General features: G+C 38.1%; 1 protein-coding gene across 1 annotated transcript in view; it reads right to left on the bottom strand.

The window, feature by feature from the left end:
• The window catches only part of rspo2 (R-spondin 2), an 80129-nt gene that overhangs the window by 2205 nt on the left and 68168 nt on the right, over nt 1-9756 (bottom strand). The gene's annotated exons all lie outside the window — the stretch shown is intronic.

Below are 9756 nucleotides of genomic sequence, written 5' to 3'. Positions count from 1 at the left end.
GATGTCATTAAAGGAGTTCAAAGATTATTGTCTTTTCTCTACAGGGTGAAACAAAATGTATAACTATGGTCCTGGAACAGCCAAACACAGAACAAATAGAAATATCAATAAGATTAAATTGAGCTACTTCGGATGAAATATTGCTAATAAAGGAAACAGACTGTTTTATGTCTGCAGCATCTTGTAATACTGTATTACAGACTCACATAAGGGGAGAATGAACAAAAATCCTCATGACTAGTGTCATAGGTCCCTAGGTAAAGTCTCACATGTCCCAGGACCAAAGGCCAAGTCTCCAGTATTATTTCTTGTTTTAGGATTTTTTTGTTCTCTAATACTTAATTTTTCAGTAATTTTCAAGCATGTTTTTAGGATCTTCATGTTTTTATTTTTCATTTTGTTACATTAACCACAGTTTAAAAAAAACAACAACTCTAATTTATCATGTGTTGCGATAAGTTGATCTATTTTTTATGAAANNAAAAAAAAAAAAAAACTACTCTAATTTATCAATTTGTTGCGATAAGTTGATCTATTTTTTATGAAAAATACTTTGTATTGGGTATATTATATCAGGCAATAATTACCCAGCAAAAGTGACGGTGTAACTTTTTATAGAAATAGCGTTCTAGGGTTATTTAAACTTTATTAATATGTTCTGTTAGAGTTGTAGCAATGAAAAAAGAAGAAACTGAAGGGTGGGGGATAAAATAGAAAAGAGTGGCACCCATCTTTAACAAACTACTAGGAACGTGTATTTATAAGTACTTCTTTTAAAGTTCCTTTTAGAATTTTACCTAATAGATTAAATGATCAAGCATAATGCCCTCAAGATAATCTGTCGTTATAGACAATTGTCTTTAACCAATATAGACTTCAGAATAGGTCTTCACATCAAACTGCAAATTCAATGTTCTTTCAGCTATTAATTATAAAAATTATTAAAAGGGACACCCCAAGGCTTTTACTGATTTTCATAACGCAGAAAAAACAGCTTTTAGAAACTTTACTTGGATTTTCGAAAGGAAAAATTTGTTTTTCTGTGCAAGACAAATTAAAGGGACTGACCCATCAGCAAATTCTGTTTCTTTGATTTGTTCCTCAAGAAAACACATTTATATCTTGAACTCCATCAGTGAACTGTTTATGCAAGTCTTAATTTTTTTAACTATTGAGAATCAGAAGTATATAATTTCTTATACATAAAATATTACAGATATTGACAACTTTGCAGAAGTCTAATTTTTGTAGGAAAACAAATTCTTGTTGTTTTTTTTAGGACCAAACTATAAATAAATGCCTCTTTAGCACAACACCTTTTACTATCACAGTCATGAAAAGGCGATACAAGTGCGGGAAGTTGCGTAACTCCCTTTCCAAGTTGAAGAGGTCCTGCTGCCTGGGGTTAATCCATCCAAGGTTTTACTGAGATGGGCAAAGCATGCTGGGAACTGACTTCCTGCTACGTGAAAGCCTGTGTGGTGGAGGCTGTGTGCACTCTCCCGCTCTCTGCGACAGGGAAAACTTCGGCTACCGAACCACAAGGCAACAATCTGGCTGCCAAGGCCACAAATAAGATAACGAGGTGTGTATGCGAGATGTGTGTGTGTGTGCAGGCGTGGGGGGCGGGGGTGAGTGTGAGGGAATTTGAGGGGAAAAGAAAACCTAATGGGGGGAAAAGTGGAGTAAGGCTCAGATGATGAGGCACTATCTGAATGCTGATCTAGACCTCAGCAAAATAAGCCACGTTAAAGTTCAAAGAGATGGGAAGCAGACAAAGTTGGAATAAAAACTTGCAGCTTTATTCTGCTTTTTTTTAAAACCCCTAAATTGTCATTGAAGTCAAAAAATGGGCGTACATTTTTTTTTTTTTTTTAAAAACAAGCTGTTTTTTTCTGGTTACTATCTAGTGCTCGCTAGAAAGTAACTGGTGCTAACCAGATGGTAACGGGTGCACATCAGATAGTTTTTCATGCTCACCAAATAGTAACTGGTGCTCACCAGATAGTAGCAAGTGTGCACCAGATATTTTGTAGAGCTCACCAAACAGTAACTGGTGCTAACCAGATAATATCTGGTGATCACTAGACAGTAACTGGTGCTAACCAGATAACATCTAGTGCTCACCAGATAACATCTAGTGCTCACCAGATAACATCTAGTGCTCACCAGATAATATCTAGTGCTCACCAGATAATATCTAGTGCTCACCAGATAATATCTAGTGCTCACCAGATAACATCTAGTGCTCACCAGATAACATCTAGTGCTCACCAGATAATATCTAGTGCTCACCAGACAGTACCTGGTGCTCACCAGACAGTACCTGGTGCTCACCAGACAGTAACAGGTGCGCACCAGATAACATCTGGTGCTCACCAGACAGTAACTGGTGGTCACCAGACACTTTCTGTTGAGCACCAGTAACCATATGTTTTTTTCCAGAAAAAAAAAGTTTTCCTAGTTACTATCCGGTGAGCACCAGATATTAACCTGATGTTTTTTTTTACAGAAAAACATTTTTTTTTTTTAACTTTTGAAAAAAACATTTTTTTTTACTGATGTCCCTTTAGGGACTCCATAGTTTTCTGTACTTGTTTATTGATTTTTTTAAATAAAAAAAAATAATAATGAAGCATGTGAAATATAGGCCATTATCTCAAATATTCCTTTTATATGTGCTAAAGTCAGTGTGGTCCCCATGTTTTCTTTGTTAAGAACTGTATTCACTCTTTCATTTTACACGGATAAGAAGGTAAGAGATTGCATTACTAATCCTCTGGATCTCCCAGTGGATCACACTTAGAAGTAAAACATCAAACAATCTCAGAGCCATTTCCTGCAATCAATCTTAGCATGGTGAAAGTTCTACTTCCCCCTTTTTTGAGTTGCCAATCTGATCTAAGTAAACAATTTTTAAACAAAACAAAACAAAAAAAAATGTTTTCCAGGCCTTAAAAACAATCAATGAATATAAAAAGTCACAGACACTATTACTATAGGTTAGTTTTCCCAATTGCAACTTAAAGAGGCAATTTTATTTCAAAATAGTGGAATAGTGGGCCTGGTAAATGCAGCTTTTAGCGCAATCAGTCCACCTCCAATTACATTTGATGGCAATAAAGTGCATGTGGCAGAATTAAACTCCCCCTTTGTAAGAGGGAAAACCCGTTTGAGTCATTCCTTAAATGCAAGGCTGCGTTTAAACTAAAAAAGACCTGCATTTACTACAACTGCTTGAAACATAAATAAAGTTGGCAGAGTTAAAAAGTAGTTTTTTCTAATTGTTCTGACGTGGGCTGAGCATCTTAAATCCAATAGTTGCCATAGGGACATAGAAACAAATATAGGTGCAGAGTAAACCCACAGTAAAACAATATGTTTAGTTACAGCGATCTGACAGGACAAAGTGGAAATATTAGGATCCACTGAGGAGAAATATGCACAAGAAACTATTTTGTGAGTAGTTTAAGTTTTGAAAAATAATATTTGCTTGTCAATCTAAACTGTGTTTTATCAAGATGTAAGATAAACTCAGTTTTCTCTTTTTGTTTCTTGGCTGTCACCTTCTCAGGCCTGCTTTGTTTCAGAGCTTTTTTTCCAGTTCCTTGTTTTGCTCATGGCTACAGCAAGTTGATGACAGCTGTCATGACAAAGTAGAGGTAAATTCATCCGCCCACACCGGGTCTCAGCACACTCAAAGTTGTATAGGTCTGTCGAAACCAAAGCCTCCCAGTGAGCTCATGCCTGCTGTAGACTCGTTATTCTACCTGTGAAATGAAGACAAGCAGATGTTTTTCCAGTCTGGGAGATTTGTTTTCTTTATTTAGCAGATGCTGACAAGTCCTGACTTTTATGAGCCAATGAATTATCAGCAGGGACTGATTTCTTCCAACTCTGATTCCCCATAACAATAAGAAGCCTCAGATCAGGAACCTCCACCATACTGCCAAAAGGCCCTTCAAGAACTCAACAGCAAATTTGAAGCTTTTTTTTTTTTTAATACTTAGTCTCAGTGTTGACAGCTAGAGGGCAACCAAGCCCCACATAAGCCCCTTACCCCTGCATGGGACAAAGCTCACATCCACCCCATGAACTCCCATTTAGCCTTTCCTCAGGGCACCAGAGCCTCTGAACGCAGACCTTTCATCATCTCATATTTACAACTGATGTAATCACTTAAGCTGATTACCAGGGTTCACAGAGGAAACAGTTTAATTTGCCTCAATTGCTTTGAAAACCAAGAACAAATTCATAAATCTCAAGCATGTAAAGATAATTTCGTCTTGGAACCCTCGGCTGGTATCAAATCTTTTTTTTTTTTTTTTAGACTTAGATTTGCGTTGGAACTGGCACTGACGGGAAGGAATCAAATGAGTCAGTAGCTGCGTTTACATGGACACAAGTAATCGGATTACAAGCCTGATGAGAATAAAAATGTCTCATGTAAACACGCCATTCGGAATACTTTGACTAGATCAGACTCATTCGGATCAAAATTTAATTTCGATTGCGATGGGTGGGTAATTCGGGTTGTTGATCCGATAGTTGTATATGTAAACAATTGATTCTGATTTTGGGTCATTAATGTGCTGGCTTCCACGTCATGCGTAGACGATGTGGGCTCTGGAGTGCGGTCCGGCTTCTCCATGCAAGCAACCAGACTCTGGAGCTATGTGTCTGGGAGCAGGCAAGAGTGTGTCTAAGGCTACTATACAACAGGATAAAATTAAAATATTTAAATGAAATGAACTTAAGTAGCTGTTGTCAACAAATGTTGTTGTTGGTGACATGTATTAACCCTTACCGTAACTCTTACCATAACCCTAACTGTAATCCTAACCATAACCATAACCCTAGGTCAAGCCCTAACCGTAACCCTTTCTCTAACCATAACCCATTCTCTGGGTCTGTGAGGTCAAGAAAAAAGTTCAGTACTGGATGGACGTATTTAGAGAATTTTGTGCAATAGTTTCTTTCAAAAAATAAAAGCTCACTCAGAGGATTTTCTCTCTCCAAGTTTGTTTCCAATAGAACTCCTCTATTTCTTTTACGGAGGCATATTCCCTAGTTCTGGACATGTCAAATAAACAGACACATCCTATCACAGTTCAACTCTAATCTGACCTTTGATTCAATTAAAGATATTTTACCCTTGTAAACACAGCTAGTAACAGATCCTCTGTAGCTTTCTTTCTGTTCTGCCTGGATTCACTGTGACTGGAACAATTCTCAACATCTACAGCATTTCGCTGTCCTTCCTAGATGCAGCTGGTTGGATGTCAGACTGGGAGATGAAAAATGAATCAGTTAAATAAGCAAAAATCTCCAAAGCATGTTGAAATGTTTGGGATTTCCGAGTCTGCGGCAGGATGCTTCTTGAGTGTGTGTGAGAGTCTGTGTGTGCTGGAGATACGTGGTTTCTTTGCCTCACAGATTGGGAGGTTCAGTATCACCTACATGAGCTTGAGAAACACTTAGTGTCTCATCCAATCTCTTCAGCTGCCAAACCAGCGCACAAAGAAATATTAAACTCGTCTGCACGCACTGTGGTGGACGTTCCTATGTAACCTCTCAAAGCCAGTCGCCCACTTCTCCGCTTTCTTCTCTCTCTTCTCCATCTTCCCTTTTTCCTTCCGTGTCCTTGCGATGCCGTTTGAGGCTCTTGAGTAGACGACTGCATGGTCAAGATCCAACAAGGAGTTGAGTAGTGTTCGGCGTATCATATTATTAGGCTCAAACTCCAGAATAATATCTGCTTGCGGAATGGCAATATGACTACTTGCCCAACTGATGCACTGAAAGATAATCAGTCAAATCCATATCCAAGGGGAAGAAGGCCAAAGCCAAAGCTCTCCTCATCTGTGTCAAAACTAATATCTTTGTTTTGGAAAAGGGGACCATATTCAGAAATATGTGTGAGCTTGGTATTCCCCTGAAATTAACCCCATTTTTACATTCTTGGACATTATGAACTCTTTGCCTTTTTTATCTGCTGCTCAAGAAGGCCAGCAATAGGGCAACTGAACGTTGGCGTGCAATCCCTCCGCTGGGTCGAGCCATGTGAAGTCATCCTGTAACGCTTTGGTGGCAGAGCAGAAATCAAAGTCTTAATCTTATCTGCGCTGCTTTGCGGTCGGAGGAAAATCAATGTTTGACCTCGAGAAGGCATTAAGACATACGGTAAATAGGATCCTGCGCTGCAGAAAGTGCGCCCTTGCTCTCCTGTTACCTCTTCCCTCCACTCGACGCCGATGATCAATTAATAATTGTTATAGGACACACAGGAGACATGGGCGGGGAAGGGCAACAACAACAAAAACATCCCAGCAATTCCGCTGAAGATCCCGGTGGACTTAAAGAAGGTAAAACCAGCATTTCTGGTGGCTTTTCTTTTTCATAAACAGGCCAAAGCAGGGCCATTATTTGTGAGGGAAGGAGCAAACTACTGGCGCCAGTGAGATTTGATTTCAGTGGCAGAAATTGGATTAGCAGCCATTAAGGGCCTCCTCACACATACATTTATAATGCCGTGAAGGGGAAAGGATCTGCAGCCAGCCAGGGCTTTCTTCACTCACACACCGACAACTCCTCTGTCTGGGAAAAGGTTACGGACGCTGACACTGCCCTGTATTGCTGCTCAACTTAGTCTGTGGCGGATTTATAGGTGGGACACAGCGATAGACCTCAAGTGGCCCATAGTTCATTAAGGCGCGGGGCAGAGGTGAGCCAAAACGTATAAAGGCATTTTGTGCTGTTGTCCACTTGTAGGAAAATACTGCAGAAACGGGACATGACACTTATAACTAAATAGGACTCGATTAAAAAATGTCTAAAAAGACTGACTAAGACAAGGAGGAAAGAGAAAACAAACATTCAGTTGCAAAAAAACCCCATAAATCCGACTTTTGTCGCAGAGTAATTTGCAAGCAGCTCATCTGGACAGAGAGCGGACAGGAGGTTCTCTGCAAAGTGTCACTTAGATGTAACAAGGTTATGCTGCATGACACTCTTTCATTTACTCTCTCAGGACATCCTTCCCTTTCCTCTGGGCTCTGCTTACTGTCACTACATCGCTTGGTGAGATTCATTAACGTTAAAATTAAGCAAACAATATTAGGACAAAGGTTGCTTATTACTGGAGCTCTTTCCTTAATAAAAAAAAGAAACAGGTTAGCCCACAGTTAGGAAGTTTGCATTGCGAATATTTGGTACATAGACGTGAGGGTTTTTAGGATAAGTCCATTACAGATGAGATAATAAAGGAGGGTTTATACAGCACAGTGATCACTTCCCCATCATTATGGGATTTATTTATTATTTATTTATCTTTATTTAACCAGGGAAGTCCTGTTGAGATTAAACATCTCTTTTTCAAAGGAGCCCTGGGGGTCGCATACATATATGCACAAAATTACAATCAGTAATAAAATGAGATCTAGTTTATACTAAGGTGTAGGGATGTCCCGATCGAGATTTTTTGGGCCTGATCCGAATCCCCATCTGATACTTTTTTAAAAAAAAAAAAAAAAAAATTCAATAAACTTCTTTCATTCTATTTTTCTTTTATTAACCTTCTTATCATTTCACACTTAAACAGAGCACTTCTGTGAAGTAGTTTGAATAATAAAGTAAAAACTGTTGTGTTATGTTGATAATTAGTCATGTGAGAAAGTTTGGTGACTGTAGCTTTAGTATCTTCAGAACTATTGAACATTTTTGATCCAATGTGATAAATATCTCCATTACATATTAAGGATGATTTTCTTTTATATTTTTGTTTTAGCATAAATGATGATCAGTTTTCATGAATGGCTCATGTCAATGTAGACATTTATTAGTTTTGGTTGTCTTTCAGAGATTGGGAGATTTTTGATTTTTACCTCTAAAAACCTGGCATCCACATGCATGGACGTCACATTTTGGCTTTTATTACCACAGTAGTTGATTTTACTTAACTGGGGTTCTGTCCAAAATAAAGGACCAGGTTTTGAGGAGTTAAATCACCTTTTCCTGCAGGATGTCTCACTTCCATCTGTCTGTCTTCAGCAGAAGAGTTGCTGTTCTCATTAAAATAAAAAAACACAAACCCGACTTTTTTTTCTGTTAAATGCATTTGCAGGTCATTGTTTGCGTTAAGACAACCCATTAAAGATGCTTGCTATCAGTTTGAAATGTTTTAAAATAAATATTTATCCTGGAAGTCAGAATTTGTGAATATCTAGTACCTAGCTAGCTTAGCTTAGTTTGGCTGTGATTGGCCATGATTTCCGATCACGTGATCGGATCAGAACATCCCCACTAAGGTGTCCTGGTTTCACTTGCGACAGTCTCCGAGAACTGTGACGAACATTGGAGTGATGTTTTAGCCTTTTCACATCTAATGTCTCTGAATATATATTAATAAATATATATTTTTTAATGCAAATGTTTTTTTTAAGAGGTGGCGCCGTGGGGCAGCTGTAGGGCGGTTGACTCCTGATCGGGTTCGATTCCTGCCTTGCCTGCCCATGTGTCGAAGTGTCATTGGTCAAGACTCCCAACCCCGAATTGCCTCTGGTGGGAGGTTGGTGCCAGAGTGTACGGGAGCGGAGCCACCACCAGTGTATGAATGTGTGTGTGAATGGGTCTGTGACTGTGAAGCACTTTGGGCCCTCGAAGGAAGGTAGAAAGCGTTACGTTAAGTATACGCAGTTTACCATTTAAGAGGTATACATCTATAAAAATAAGTTTGTGGTTAATTATTGGTGCAGACAGAAAAGTCGAAGTAGGTGCTACATTAAGGTGTTTTTTTTTTGTATTTAAAAAGTCTCAACATATCAAATAACTATACTTAAAAAAAAAAAAAGTTAAGCTGGAAATAATTTTCCACCTGATCCATATCTTAATCGAATAAAGCCAAAGTTATGCCAGTGAAAATGTTTTCTTTCGTTTTTTTTTTTTTTTTGAAACAGAGTGTGGAAATAACAATTTTCTTTATTGAGTTTGAGTTCACAAATAGCAAATTCCCAGTGGCTTTTTCAGTCATAAATTAAAGCTGGAAGTTTGGATCACAATTCAAGACATGTCCTTGTAATCCAGTAAATATTTCTCATGGATATAAGAGATGCAAAGACTCACTTTCCCCACAAATCAATCCAAAGCTCAAATTTTGGGTCCCAATTTTGTTTTAGTTCGATAAATGTTTGTGTAGTACTTATTTATTTATTTAAAAGGGGACAATGTAATTAAAAAAAATTATAATAAAACAAGACAAGACACATGGTTTTAAAAAAGCTAGAATTACCCAAAAGGCTAGTTTTCATCTGTGGGGCATTATGACACAGAAAGACGTAAAAACACAATATATACATATGTAAAAATGTAGAAATGTACAAATACTAAACAACAGCAAAAACCCCAAAAATCAGAAAGATCCTTTTTGGATTTGGTAAGTAACAATGAAGAAAAACCTCACAAAGCCTGGTATAATGCTATAAAACCATATTGAATATATTGCATTTAGCACAACACGTGTTTGACAATTTCAAAGTAAACATTCAGCATGTAAACGTATGCAGTGGGGATGCAACAATTCCGCTCAATGGTGTCAAATACAATTTAGTTTTAAAGTGAGAATTGTGGTGGATATCTCGTCTGGGATACTAAAAACATTTAAAACATAAAAAGATGCTGCACAGTGTTAAGATCTCAATGTAATTGTCTCTTGTGAGGAATAACCAGCTGAATCCCCCTCATCACTTTTAAAAACATATT

The sequence above is a fragment of the Oryzias melastigma genome, unplaced genomic scaffold (assembly GCF_002922805.2).
Source record: "Oryzias melastigma strain HK-1 unplaced genomic scaffold, ASM292280v2 sc00205, whole genome shotgun sequence".
In the NCBI taxonomy this organism is placed as follows: domain Eukaryota; kingdom Metazoa; phylum Chordata; class Actinopteri; order Beloniformes; family Adrianichthyidae; genus Oryzias; species Oryzias melastigma.
Note: the sequence above shows the minus strand (reverse complement) of the source record. Positions and strands in the feature narration are given on the sequence as shown.